The sequence below is a fragment of the Accipiter gentilis genome, chromosome 6, assembly GCF_929443795.1.
Source record: "Accipiter gentilis chromosome 6, bAccGen1.1, whole genome shotgun sequence".
Taxonomy (NCBI): domain Eukaryota; kingdom Metazoa; phylum Chordata; class Aves; order Accipitriformes; family Accipitridae; genus Astur; species Astur gentilis.
The window spans coordinates 30,370,442-30,385,667 of NC_064885.1; the positions used below are offsets into that span (position 1 = coordinate 30,370,442).

At 39.6% G+C, this 15,226-nt stretch overlaps 1 protein-coding gene across 5 annotated transcripts in view; it reads right to left on the minus strand.

Moving 5' to 3' along the window:
• Positions 1-14,438: 14,438 nt before the first annotated feature.
• Positions 14,439-15,226, minus strand: part of OPA1 (OPA1 mitochondrial dynamin like GTPase) — a 58,257-nt gene continuing 57,469 nt past the window's right edge. For all 5 annotated transcript variants that reach the window (XM_049802951.1, XM_049802947.1, XM_049802949.1 and 2 more), the window contains one exon: positions 14,439-15,158. The gene's annotated coding sequence lies outside the window, so the exon portion shown is untranslated. The remainder of the gene's footprint in view (positions 15,159-15,226) is intronic.

The window sequence follows — 15,226 nt, forward strand, 5'->3', positions numbered from 1 at the left end:
CTTCTCTATTACCACCTAAACCCCTCTGTTTTCCATGTGGGTGTTTGATTTGGACAATCTTTTCTGAGTTAATTCTGCCCTTGTTCTTGATTAAGAGCAACTGCAAGCAAACTTCACAGCACTGTGGAATCACAGTGATGACTAAGCAAAACATAACTAACAGGAATGACATTCTGGAGGACCTGAAAACCTGAATACTGGCAAAATTACTAAAAAGAAGAGGAATTCCACAAACACTTGGGAATTTACGCCATAGTTCTCCCAAAAGGTTTTTGACTTAGACTTTGCACAGCTCCTCAGTTCCCTGTCATCTAACATGATGTGAAACCAAGGGCATCCTTTTCTCTTGACTCTAAATTAAGCCTTACATACAGGAAAGCTATTTCCAGAAGGACTCGGAGAAAGGGGATTTCAGACACAGCATACTTCAACAGTGAGGCATTTCCAGAGAAAAAGGCCCTACCAAAGCACTGGTTTTAGAATTCTAATAAGCAAAATAGCCACCCTTGTATTTCTCATCACCCACGTGGGTTTGCACAATTAAAACACAATAGTTTCTTCCAGGGCTTTGTTGAGGTCCGGAATAGCCCTATGTAAGTGTGCAGTGTGGCATGCCATGCCTATTCTCTTCTCTCTGCAGGTCTGTCTGTCCAAGGCAGCTCCTCAGCTCCATGCAAACCTGTTTCTCCCTGGCTGTTGGAAAGGAGTTGTGGTTTTACTTTGCTGCGCTTAAGCAGTGTTTCTGATAATGTCTAGGATCAGGTGTTGGTAAACTCCAGGAAATACTTAGTTCAGGTCACACTGGAGCCTTTGTTCAGTATTTCCTTAAAGCAGAAGGCAATTTTCACATTAGCATTTATTGTAAACTTATCATGTCCAAAGAACCTAACAAATTCTGGAAAAAACCTCCTGTGATACATTTTGGAGGTCCATGAATGAATATTTTTGATAGAGAAAAGGTCTTATTCAGAGATTTCTAGCTACTTCTCATCCTAAAATCAACTGTGCAGGTAACAACCAGTGCAGTAAACAGTTTCAGGCTGAATGCTTACAATACACTCTGAATATGGTTTAATGCACATTTCTACTTTCTCTGAGGTGGAGTTGATGGAGGCTGCTTACAGTAAATACTGCTTGGTTCTTCTCCACTATAAATTCCTGATTATTGGTGGCTGAAACAACATTACCAACACGTAACCGTTCATGATAAAGTTTCTTATGCTAGTTGGCTGATCCCAGATGATTTAATTGTTGCTGTTGAATATAAAGTGAAAATGCTGAGAATCTCTAGAGCTTCTTTACTTAGGAACTGGACTTCAGATTTATTAGGAGATAAGTCTAGTTCTCATATTTTCTTAACAAAAAATTGGCCTTTTTGGGGTTAAGAGACAGTTTTGGATTATTTTGAAGAATATATTTGAAGCCAACAGTTTCTGAAGGACCAGAGATAATGAACTGATGCAGTCAATATGGGTAATCCCAGGTTGTCATATACATATATGCAGTGCCAGAGGAGGCCACACACTAAACATTTTAAATAAATAGACTAGTATTTTAAATGGCAACATAAAATGTTCTCAACTTTGTTTTGTAACAGCACTCAGCTGTCCATCTGTACAGGAGGGCTAGTTTGTTACCAGGCAAAAAGTCCTACTCCAAAGCCTCAACAGGGTGGTGGACTGCTGCCTGCTGTGTTTGGTCTGATGAGCTCCTTCTAGCAGGGAAGCTGGAAGATGCTGCCTCACACAGAGTCCACCTTGTTCATTAGGAGGCTGCCATTCCCTTGCCCACAGGAACTCACTACTGCCTCCTACTGAAGCACCAGGCTGTCCTTTCCTCCCACCGCTTCCTTCACCTGAATAGCCCACGAGGTCCGGCTGAGCCTTTCTGCTTCCTTCAGAGGACAATTCTCAGGATTTAGAAGTTACTTGCAAGCCTCATTCCTAGTGTAGAGTGCACAGGGATGTATGTAATCTCAAAGCAAAAATCACATGAGCTGAGCTTATTCTATAAAAAGGGGTAGTATTAACATGTGAAAAACCCAGACACCTGAACTGGGTAGCTGGCTGGGAAATCAGCTTCTGCTGTACACAGAAGCTTTGGCTGGCTCAGACAGAACAACTGCCACTTCTGTCATCCGCATTTGCAGGTAGATGCAAAAATGCTGCAGCTTTACAGGATGGACAGGCTCTTCTCTCTCATAGGGCTGATGGCTGCTAACTTTCTTTGTCCATTTCACAGCTATTGAAAAAAAAAAAAAAAAAAAAAAATGCTTGCTTTTGCAACATCAAGAAACAGGTCTGACTTCTCCCTCCTGGGATTTCGGTCAAGGCTAGCACAGTGAAGGCCTTGTTCTCCCCTGGAAGTTCAAGACAGTTTTGTTAAGGGGAAATAGAGGCTTCAGCAGCTGCTTTTTGGTAAAAGGAACCTTATAGACAATAGGTGAATCATCCCCAAAAGCAGTCACTTGACATCAGCCACAAAAGCTTCCAGCCTCATGATCAACGAGCCCCTCTGAACTAATACAGGAAGAATAACGATGGTATTTTCCTGAAGCATGGAGCTTTGCCTCTCCCTTTTTGTTGGGAACACAATTACAATCCCATCTCCCACTCCCTTCAGCTCTGAATTACCCAAGACAAGTCTGCAACATAGCAAAATGTGAACAGAGATCATAGAACTTGTCCCATCTCAGCACCTGGTGATGAAATCCATGCTGGCCTCTTCCTTTTTTTTTTTTTTTGTCCTTAGACTTCTTTTTAGCATGTGACTGCAATAACCTCAAAGGCAAAGCTGTTGGTTTTTTCTGAGACACAAATGAAAAGGAAGCACCATTAGTTCAACCCAAAAAGGCAATAAACACCACATGCTATACCTATTTGTGTATCCACTGAGGGTATAAAAAGCTGTAGATTAATTTTTGAATACATCTGTGGAGGGGACCAATCCTGCAAGCTGGTGAGTACCAGTCTACAGAAGCACTGTCCAATTGTCTGCAAAGGCTCTCTTGCAGATTCACCTCCTAACAGTGTTTGGGTTAATGTTTCATATGTACTATCACAACTGCAGATGTGCTGCTAGACACTTTTCAAACAGATTCATTGTGATTTAGGTTCTCTACCATTTTAGCTTGCAAACTGGCCTAAATAAAGATTCCATGCAGTTCACCTGCAAAACAAACTGTAGGTGAAAGCAGAGATGTAAAGCAACAGAAAGGCAGACCTGCTTTAATATTCACCCTTGACCTATGTACGAAATAAATAACAAAGCTCTAGTGAACACAGACCAAAGGCAGCATGGAAAAAAAGTCTTTGTTAATGACACCATTCTTCTGGGGCATGTCCCCACTGAATCGCACACAGCTGAATTACTCCAGTCTGATCCAGACCGATGACTCACATTAGCAAATGAGTAAGCCAGAGATGCTAGTGAGGCAGAAGGGAGAAACCGTGTATTGAAACTATGGAGGCTGGGACTCAATGACCCTGGACCTTCACAGAAGTCATGGGGAGGTTTAATTTTGGAGAGGACAAGGAAGAGGCAAGGTGCAGTGCTCTGCTCAGGTAACAGAATACACATGATGGAATTTTTTTTCTCAGCTGCGTTTTGGCTCATAACCATTTTGTCTCTTCTAACATGCTGTCATGGAAAAGAAAGAACTGATAGCAGGCTTGCAACATAGCATTTCTCTTCTAGAGGGAGTAGCATTCACTGTACTAACCCACAGGCATTTTTTTCTGCCAAGTATTATTCTTCACTTTCAGACTCTTGAAGCCTAGTCCGGACTCCTCAACACAGACCTACAGCATAATAAAGGAGGGTGGTACAGACAGCTTTCCAAAAGAGAAGAGAGCTCCTTCAACAGCAGCCATGCCATCGCCCTCCAGTGTTTTCAGGACGAGAGTGGCTTGTTTCAATATCAGTTTGAAGTAACCATGGCAGAGACAGGATGTTTGGTTTCAGAGAGCAGGCAGTAAGTTCATATTGTCAGAGCAAACACTTGGGACTCCAGATCACAACATCCCTTGTTGTTTACAGAGTGTGTTATGCCAGAATCAAACCGAAGATGCTCTTCACAGTAACAAAAGAGGACAATGCCATTATCCTGCAATTGTCAACAGTGTTACAGTGCTGAAGACTTTAGTTCAATATTTGCCAAGCAGTAAAATGAGCAATGCCTGTCAGTTTGTTGACCTAGATGCATCAGTTACTAGAAAAACTATATTGAGCAGACAGCAGTTCAGTTTCAATTGTTTGGGACCAAATTCCAGCCACAGAACTAAGTGCTATCGAGTTACATTCAGATTAACAAGAAAACTGTTGAAATCTTGTTTGGATGCTGTCCCAGGACACAGCAAACAAGCATCCTTATGTTGAGACACTTTCAAACCCAGGGTAACAAGTTTTGTCAGAGCCAGGCACTACAACTCTTGCAGACTGAAATTACAAGGGCAATTTAAAATGCTGTAAACATCCTTCCTGGAAAGGCTGAAAACATTAAAAAACCCAAAGTGACCTTCATCTTAATGCAGAATGATCACTGTGGCTTCACTGGCAGTTGCTCTGCAAGCTTTAGGCTACAGCAAATGTTGGCACAGTGGTACATTTGTAACAAGCCATACTTTTGTTCGGTCACCTGTGTCTCAGCGCAGCCAGAAAGGCTTCAGCTGGCTGTCTCTGCTGGGAAGGCTGATGGACCTGGGAAAGTGCCTGCCCTAGCCTTACACCAGGGCAGATAAAGGGAGGATTAGTACTCCAGTTGCACCCAGTCCTGGGTAAGTGGTACAGTCTGTAGACTGACAGCTGCCTAAACGTCCTTCCCTTGCATTCAGTGTGAAACCTCCCACTGCCAAATGACTTTATTACAGATCTGCAGCTGCAATCTGTGTAAAAGGAGAATGACAAGCCAGTAGAATGGGCTTGTGCTAGATCACGGGACAGAGAGAACAGTACTGACACTAACATTTCTGCAAAGAAAAAGCATGCAACACTGAGTTAAAGCAAAAATCAAGCATGTCCTCCTCTGTTTACTGCAGGCACCGTTTCAGGCCTCAAAGGGCTGACAACACTCAGGCTTCAGCTCAAGAGCCGACAATCATCCCTACTGCATGACGCTGAACATGCAACTTCATGCCTGCAGGTGAAGTCTGTCAGAATCAGGACAGGATCAGCGTTCATGAGAATCCCTCTTCACCCACACCACAGTGAAAGAGTGAGACAATTTTGCAAAAGCTTGATTCGTGAAACCTGCTATAGACCATGCCTTTGTGCTTCACTTGGGAAAAGCTAGCAAAATACTTTTCCCCTTCTTGCCCAAGGAATCTACCTTTCACAGAGCATCCCCTGCCACTCACTCTCTTGTAACAGTGTCCTGCATCAATCACATACTGTGACTGCTTAGAACTGCATGGACTTTACATACTGGGTATTTTCTAACTAGCAAGCACGCCGTAACAGGCATGACAAATACCTAGTATATTAAAGACAGAGGCCCACCAGTTGGCTTCAACCCATGCTTTCCTAAGACAATGCACATATGTCACAGAGATTCCTCTCCAGCTAATCCAAGCTCTCAGAAAGGCTTTTCTTTATGTTTTAAAAGAGGCCTCGGATACTAAGATACCATTCTGCTTTCTTAAGTAATGTCACAAGACTTCTGGTTTGGCCACACAGTCGCTCTTTAGAAATGAAAAGGAGAGTCCGTGCTTCTGCCTGGGACAAGTAGCAAAAACACTGCAATCTTTTTTAGAAAGAATGGAGGGGAAAAAAGAGGAGAAAAAAAGAGACCAGGAACTGAGTTCAGTCACTCTGGGAACCCAGCCTTTATGTACTGTTTACCAAAAGGATGAGCCGGGGAAAGGGGTGAGGGGCAAATGTGTGCATTAGGTCTCACCTGCTGATTCTCAGGAGTCATGAATATTCTTATAATCCCCGTCTCTTGGCCCAACAGGCTACAAGCCTTTTCACCACAAAGCTTGATTTCAGCAAGGATCTGGGAGTTGCTCTAAGCTTCGGCAAGTGCTATAATATTCCCTTGTTTCCACATGAAAACAGTCTCTTGCCACAAACCACTCTCAATGTTTCTTCTCTGTTACTCATCTACTAATAGCATTTGTCTTTCAGACTAGATTAGATACTTAAATAAATTCTGTTCTGGGCTATGCAGAGAGACCAGTCAGCAAGTGACAATTTCTGAGGTAGTCAGCATGTTTTTTTCATTGCATACATATGCACGCATAGTATATATGTTGAGATACAGGTATATTTATATAAAGCGTGCTACAGACTTGTAGCTAAAATCAGGACAACAGAAACAAAACTGAAAAGGGACATGAGCAGTAGCATGAATTATACCACATATTTTTCAAGCCAGACGGCACTATTGTAAGCATCTAATCTGACCTTCAGCACATCACAGGCCAGAGAATGTCACCTGGTGTGGGCATAATTTACATGCCAATAGGGCAGAGGAGGCCAGAGAAGGAGGTTGTGCTGGCAGGAAAAGCAAACAGGGTGTGTAAAAACATGTAACAAAGCAGTGTAGAGAGATAAACCTTCACGAGATAACCTCTGGCTAGCTGTACTTCCATAAGCCTTGTTGAATTCTCATTTTCAGGCACTGGGCAGTGGAAAATTATTTCCTTTTACTGAAAAGGAAATGTTATCTCCTCCAGCTGAAGGGATGGACTATGCATAAACTGACAGGAGGGATAAAGGCCCTTTTAAACAGGAAGCTCTTATTTTCCTTATGGTAATAGTATCCAGTGGCAACCAACCTTGGGCCATGAAACAAACATTTATTAGCTTAAAAAAAGCTTCCTTGCAAAAAGATCTAATTGATCAGAACTGCAAGATAAAAGGCAAGATAAAAATTAATCTTTTGTCCACTGGTTAGAGCAGAGGCACTACATGATAAGAACAAAAGGGATAGCATTGCCTTCCTGGTTATTGGTGGGGAATTTTTAAAAATGTTATTTATATATTTTTGTAAGGGACCTTATACAGTTAACATTCATGCTGGTCCTGCTTGTGAGAAAGTTGGAAAGGCCTCACACAAAGCTATACGTCATCAGTACTGGAACCTGTGAAAGTATAAAACATTTTAGCAAGAAATCCAGGGCATGGGGCAGGGAAGCTATTCTATTTGGATGAAATATTTAGTCCATAATTAGTCCTAAACTACAAAATAATTTGCACATGCAAATAGCTTTCAGGTTAGGTGGATTTGAGATTACAACTGTTAGATGAGCTCATCTTCCACCCGAGATACAGAAACGTACCACAGAGGAATTACAAATGAAGCATGAACAGTTTGTTTTGGGGATGCACTGAATCTGTGCACAATATGGAAGTTTGCTTTTCAAGCCTAATACTATATATTTCATAACATGTCATTATTATGTAGTTCTATAAGTACATGCAGAAAATACATTAATATGCATAGGCATCAATGTGATAGACAATATCCCTTATGTACATTCAAGTTACAGTCCAACAACATAAAATCACTAATATATCTACATTTTTTTAAGGCAACACCCTTACCTGGGGTATGACAGTCCTCTTTCATCCCCTTTATGTCTGTCTCTCATACCAACTCTGAGGCCTGATGTTCTTGCAGATGTGTGCCAGTGTTTGCCTTGGCTTGTCGAAGCCTTCTGCAAAGCATACATGCAACAAAAAGTGATAAGCCAAAATGATAAACAGGCCTCTCACTAGATTTCTACTGGGCTAAGTAGATGGAGATTGTTGCGCATCTCCCATTTTCCTCCCAGGTGTATGCTGCTGTGGCAGTTCAAGTTACCCACAACATTTCTCTTCAGCAGAACACCTCCATGAATATCGAGAGTGAAATAATGTAGATTGGTTCCTGTTGTGGTTCCTTATGATTCTACACTTCAGACAATGCAAACTTATCGCTGTGTACAATTAAGACTTGGAGGGAGTAATATTTTTGTGTTATGTTTGATACCTTAGGAATCCATTACTCGGGACGTAAGAATGACGCTCCAGACATCATGGCACTGACAGCGCAGAGGACAAACTTACAACTACGCAGGATAGCTATGGTGGTATTCCCACCTCACATTTTGCTACCGGTCACATTCCTCCAGTCTTCCTCCTACAAAAGAATCTTCAAGGATGCACAGCTCTGGCAACTCTGGTATGAGAGGTCTCATCACTCCTAAGATTCAGTCCTGGTATGCAGGAAACCATCGCTTTCCTTACCATCAAAACACATGATCCAAGATCAATCCCTAAACAAACCAACATGACTCTTTGAACCTAAGAAGTTCTCTGCCAATTTCAGGCGTAGGTCTGAAATACTCCTTTGCAATCCATTGCTGTCAGTGTATGCTGTACTCAGTTTTTGCCTCAGCCTCAACATCTTCCCAACTAAAACATGGAACGCTGGGCTGTTCAAAGGTTTCTCTTTGTTTGCTTCTTGCCTGCTCTTAAGACAAGATATTTCAAGGCATGAGAGAGTATATGCACACTGGGGGGGGGGGTAGGGGTGGGGGGGGGGGGTGGTGGAAGGGAAAAGGTGTCCAGGTGTTTAAGCAATGCTAAATGGGAAAGAATTCCAATTCACTGCTTTCTCCTTTAATCTGCCAACTCCAAGGGACCAAGCGTGTCATGACTTGTACCCAGAACACTTTCCGCTCGGGTGAGTTCAGACAAGGTCTGCATTAACTCCCCAACCTGCAAGAAAATTATTTGAAACAAAAGGTTCAGATATGTCCCTTTCCCTCCAACAAGCCTGGAAACAAATGGTACAGGAATGAGGTCAGAAAGGAATCATCCGCCTACCATACCGCTGAATTCATTTACCTACCTCAGAGCCCATTCAAGGAAAGGGGTGGGATGGGGAACAAGGGATGATATAAAGCAGAATGAAGCTCTGGGGTCGCTCGCTACATTACAAGATTTGACAGGCCTTTGCCAGCCTTCAGCTTCTTTGTGTCTTTCACATAATAGAGAAACACAAACTGAGCAGCCTGTGGTCTGGGGGTTGCACTATTAGAGAGAGCAAACCCTTTGCAAATGCTAATAGTATTGTAGCATCCTGTCAGGCAGCGACACAAAAAAGGATGTTGATTTTCACATGAACCAGAACAGACTCATTGTAATGAAGGTTGCAATGAATGTTCCATCTCTAAACATCAAAAGCCATAGGCAATTGGCTTGTGGAGATGAGGCAAAATACTGCTTCAAATGTTCTTAAATATAGGGGGCATACTGTTACCTTAATGCTTATTTCATGAGGCTAGCAAAGAGAGAACAGTTGCTTGAAATGGAAGTGAAAATGATCTTTGGTTATGATTTCTGCAGTGAAATAATTTCTAGATCTAAAGAGGCTTTTGTTGTGCAATCTACTGTATTCCAGCAGTCTGGAAGAGATGCTTCTTTATGAAATATGAATATGCAGAGTCAGTTAAGGGTAGGTTATGTCATTTCCAAATGGTAAGGTTGATAGTAATAGAGCACAAACAGGATGTGCTTATCCTTTGCAGTTCTAAGGATGTGGCAGCTGTCAGGCTTGTCCAGTGATGCCCAGCTCTTTTCTGAAAAAAAGTCTCTCCAATGTTGAAGAGGATACAACACTTAAACTATTTCTGTTATAAAATTTATTATAAAATACCCTTTTAAGCCAAACTTCACATCTTCCCCTATATTAGGAATAGTATAATCCAAGTTGTTAATAAACGCACCACTCTGATGAACCTTCAAAAAGTTCATCGTTGGCTTTGCCAGTTGTCACTACCAAGGATAGGTCAGAAATCTGTGTTAAAATCAGAATGTGAAATCACCAGACAGGTTAGGACGCACTGCTCTGGAAGCCCTCTTAGATCCTACAGACTTCCAACAGCAGCAAATGAACAGCCTTCTATCAGTGTTCTGCAACACAAACACACAACCATTTGTTGCTATGAACAGTAAGCAGCTTTTCAGGAGAAATGGCCAGAAATACTTCTGGAATTGGCTCTAGAACAGCTCCTAGACCCTATTTCAGAATCAGTTGCACAGCCAATGGCAGGCTCATTTCATCTCCAGAACCATCCTAGAACCCCATCAAGAGTCAATTTGAGGAACACTACAATAGCTGCTAGACTGAACTCTCAGCTTTATTGCCACAATCACTTCTAGAGCCATTTCTGGAAGCATTTCCCCACTGAACGATGCAACCAACCCAAGAAAACTTATCTAGAGTCAGTTTCAGAAACACTTTTAGAACAGTTTATGAGGTTGGCTCTAGAGCTGTTTCACAAACTATTCCAGAAGCACCTTCAGAACTATTTCCTTAATCACTTCTATAGCCAAATCTAAAATCATACCTGTGATTTTTAGCATTTCTTACAGAACAACAGCTTGGATAATTTCACCTTCTGATGTGCCACAGCACTGAGGTGATGGCAGATGCAAGCAAGATTTGTGTATGTAAAAATCTGCATGGGTTTTCTATTCCAGCACCATAGCATGAACAATCATTACAATCTGTATCCTTTCAGTTTCTTCCCTTTGTTTCTATATAGTATTTTATACTGAAAAGTTCTTGATGACAGTCTTGCTCTGTAAAAGGTCTGTGATCACAGCCATATAGTGGTATATATATCACAGCCATATAGTGGTATATATATACCACTTTTGTCAAAGTACAAGTGAACAGTGTTAAGAGTTGCCTGACTACGTAGGACCTATCTTGCAAGGGCTTTACAATGCATTTTATTTATCTTACTGAACAAAATCTAGCAAGTGATTGATCATGGTCTGTAAATATTTCTGCAAGGGAAGATGGATTACTGAACCAATTACAAAATAGAACAGGATCCAATAGCTCTAAACTGACATAAAAAATAAAATAATCAAGTATCTTGGAGATCACTGCAAGGGCATCATACCAAGTAAAGTGATAGAATCCTCCAAGAATTAAGATTGCTTGAAATCTTCATGTCAAGATGAAAGTAGGTTTGTTTGTTTTTTTTTCTTTAAGCCAATTATTAAGCTCTATAGAAAAATGTATTTATTTCCATTATGCAGGTGATCAGAGAGTGTTCATAAAACATCTCCTAGCCTGGAAGCCAAGCATCAAGAACCACGTGGGTACACAAGATAGCAGTAACTGGAAATACAGTAGTTCAGGCTAGCATGGTAGTTTGCAATCAGAACTGTAGTCAAACCTCTACAGGTTTTGGAAATGGGGAGGTTTCTACTTCTCAGTCAATGGAGTTCTCTAGTCAAATGCTTCCTGACGAAATTTAAGTAAAAAGAAAACATGGGAAGCTAGTTTATTAGCTGCTGTTTTTTCAGATAGCCATACATACTAAGTTCTTGTGAGGTACCCCAATACCTGAGTAATCTTCACCACTGTACATCCCATCTGTGTGAGGAAGCACGACTGGAACATTTCCTAAAGCATCTCAAGACCTAGAAACACATTCCAAATAGTCAAAGAAAACTCACACTGCAACTCCGCAAAAACACAGAGGTATCACCACAGACTGAGTTCATATGGCACCACTTCCACTGACATAAAAATATCCCACAGACATCTTGAGGACCAAATCCCACCAAGAACAAAGAGTTCTAACTGACTCAAGGGGCCCTGGGTCAGGTTTAGAGATCCCATATTTCAATATTTCTTAGTTGAACTGATGAAATCTCTTGCATCTTTTTTAATACAATTGTTAAGAGTTATTAAGTTACATTTAAGATACACAAAAATTAAATTCTCTAAACTTTACCTTTGGAAATACACCATAACTCAGTTTAGGTTCAAATTATACTCAGTCAAAAAATTGATTAATATATTCTTGATGGTGAAATAGAACATACCAGTATGTTTGTAATAACTAAGAACTTCACTTGACATTTTCGCCCTCTAACTTAACTACGCTTGCTTTTGACACTTTTACACATTTCCACATTTTTCATCTCTCTCATGGTCTCATAACTTAGGGTAACATTACTAGTAGCCACTCGGAATAAGTCTTGACATTTGAAAAAGCACCATTTTTACCTTTTTCATGAAGAAGCAACAGAAAAACCCTTGGCCATTAATATTTAAGCCTTGGCTCAAACATCTCATTTCATGAAAAACAGAAATAACTTATATCTACATGACAGTAAAGAACATGCTTTGGAAATGAAATATCCATTTATGGAATAATTATACTTGCATTTGCTGATCCCCTCCCTAATCTCAAAAAGCCACTGAAATTACAGATTAGTCTTTGCTCCTTAAAATAAATTGCTTTATGGAGAGTCTGAAGGTAGTATATGTAATACAGAAAAATACCCTGAACTTGTGCAAAACTGTTTGGAATAACATACTTTTCAGTATCACATTAATTTTAGAGACAGTTCAAATGATTGTGTTTACTATCTAAAAATTGTAATAGTCGGCACTTCCTTCTTATGCTGCTTAACATAACTACAGCTATCTAGTAAGATACTCCTTACAAGGAGCAACTAATGGCACTTATTAAGCCTATTTTTACTTCTGTTAAGTGATGCTAACTTAGTAGTGAGATAAGCCTAACTTGCTGTAACTCTAAACTTAACATAAAATTCTATAAAACCAGCATAAAACTACCTGTTACATATTTGTTAAGACCATTTTTGGTTAGTTTAATCATGAAATCAAGTTAATGTAGAGTTATAATTCTTCACTGATCCTAACATGTCCATGTCTGCCTTTAAGCTTTGTGGAGCAAATGTGCAGCACCTTCAATACCACAGTTTTACAGTGAATATATTTTTTTCAATTGATTTTGTAAGATTTTTCTTTAGCTAAAAGAAAAATAAGGAAAAAAGATATATTCTGGAATTCATGGGTTGGTAAGCTGACTACTCTATAATTCTCAAATCCATCGTCTCAGTAAGCATGTTTATTTTAAATGCACCTGAAACTAACACTCCATAACCAGGCTTCATTTATACTTTGAATATCAGTTCATTATCTAAACTTGCAGAGGGATAAACTCTCAACATAATGATTTTTCATAAGACATCTTTGTCTAAATGTATTATGCAAACAGTAAGGTAATAATTAATTTATATAGTAAAAGATAACACTTGGTACAGTGACTTGGTGCTGACACAGCATTTCCGAATCAGACATTTTAATATCATTAACAGTATACTTATTCACAATTTAACAAATGAGAAAAAGAAGGCCAAAGTGACTTCTGAATTAGGTGCAATAGCACTGCCTTCAAAACCCACATTTTATTATTCCTTCAGTTACATTTTTATTCAATAAATACCTAGTTTTCATGGAATACAACATGCTAAGTCTTAGATGAGCAGCACAGAGAAGTTGGAACTAAAACTATAGGAACATCACACTAAAAGAGATGAACACTGGGCCACTGGATGCGACATTTTGCAACATTTACATTACGCAGAAGTTTCAAACAGTGATTTCTAGGTAAATGCAAAAATTTTTTAGGTTGTTGGTTTTTTTTGGGGGGGGGTGTTTGGTTTTTTACAAAGAGGAATTTAACAGAAATATAGACATATTTCACTTGCTATACAACTTAAGGACTCTGCCTTCAGAATTGTGCAAGCTTACATTTCTGAAGTTTTCTTCAGAGAATGATGATGATGATATAAGCCATTTTTTCATTTTTCCATTCTCAAACACTCATTTTCAGGAAGTAATTTTAAAGAGAAAATCCCAAAACATTCAGTTAGATCACCTTGAAATATTTAACCTCTCAGCACCATTTTATGAATAACTCCACTTTTTGTCCACTTGACTAAATATTTTTTCTCAGCATTTGGGGAACATCTTACCAAATTTTGTATTGTTTCCTCTGAGAGCAAACAGAAACAGTGTCTGGTGGAAAATGTTCAGATTCTTCTCTTAATTGCCACGCATCAAAATCAATAGCCTTTTCAAAATGGAAAAATAAATTTTTCAATGTACATAATCAGACAACTGCAAAACAAACTGTTTCAGACCTAACATCTTCTTCCACAGAAGTATTCAGAAGTGTATCCAGATCATTTGTGGCAAAGTGTGGGCAGAAAAATATGGTGGTGATTAATCACCAGGCACCTATGATACAGAGCCTATATCATGCTTAAATTTGTCAGAAGTGACATTTCTATGGCAAAACTGAAAGGCAGTAAAAGAAAGACTACTTACTATTTTTACTATACTGAATGATAGAAATCAAGCGGGTGTGGAAGGACCTTATGCATAACACTTATAAAAGCAATTTTGGTCTTACAGTAGCTGTTAGAAAAATGAAATTAATTATGTTTTTCCTTTTTTAGTTAAGGAGGTTGGACAAGTTGGAATTGTACAGAGTATCCTTCTACATTTCACACGTACTCAATCAGGTTACTTTGTACCTATGGTGAAGGGAGGAGCTAACAAGGAAATCAGAGTCTGTGCAATCCCAGAAATGAAATGTAATCGGCTATGATTCAATATTAACAACATATATTAGGAAAGAACGGGTAAAAAGAGCAGCTGTTGACATTATTTCCTGAGCCAAACCTTTTCAGGTGTCAGTGAACAGCGGTCTGTACTTTCACTTGAAAGCACTACAAGGATTGCTTGGATGATGTCTCTCAAGAGTTTTAAAAGTTTAACAAAATCCACAACTTCCTCTCAAGAGCTCAACAGCATGCTTTGAAATCTGTACCAGTGTGATCAGAGAATGCTTCAACACAGAGCATAACAAATATAGATGGCATTACTTAGAAGGGCGTTTTAATGTACATACAAATACTAAAACTTTATGCCAAACTCCCAGGATCGTTTGCAGGCAAGAGAATGACAACAGATAAAATCATTTTATGAATCCGATCCAGCTCTACCATACAACACAGATGACAAAAATAAGAGCTTTTTTTCCTGAAAGGAAAAAAAAGCCACCTTAAATGTACAACTTCAGCAAGCTCCCAAGCTATCTCATTGACACACAAGTCAGATTCTTCTGTCATGTCCATGTCATTTCAAAAATTAAAAGAGCAGGTGGATTTTAACTGAACTTCTCAATCCCATGAGACATTATTTTCTTTCTCCAACATTTCAGGATGCTCCCCAAAAGATAAGAAAGAGAATGGGACACAAAAGCCATTTCTATTCACTCTTCTTTGTGCAATGTATACTGGAAAAGGCTGCATTCTTGTGTAAGTTGCTGTTGAAACAAAAAGGAGATTGTTTTAAAATGTGTGCAAATATATGACAGCACTTAGGCTTAGGTTT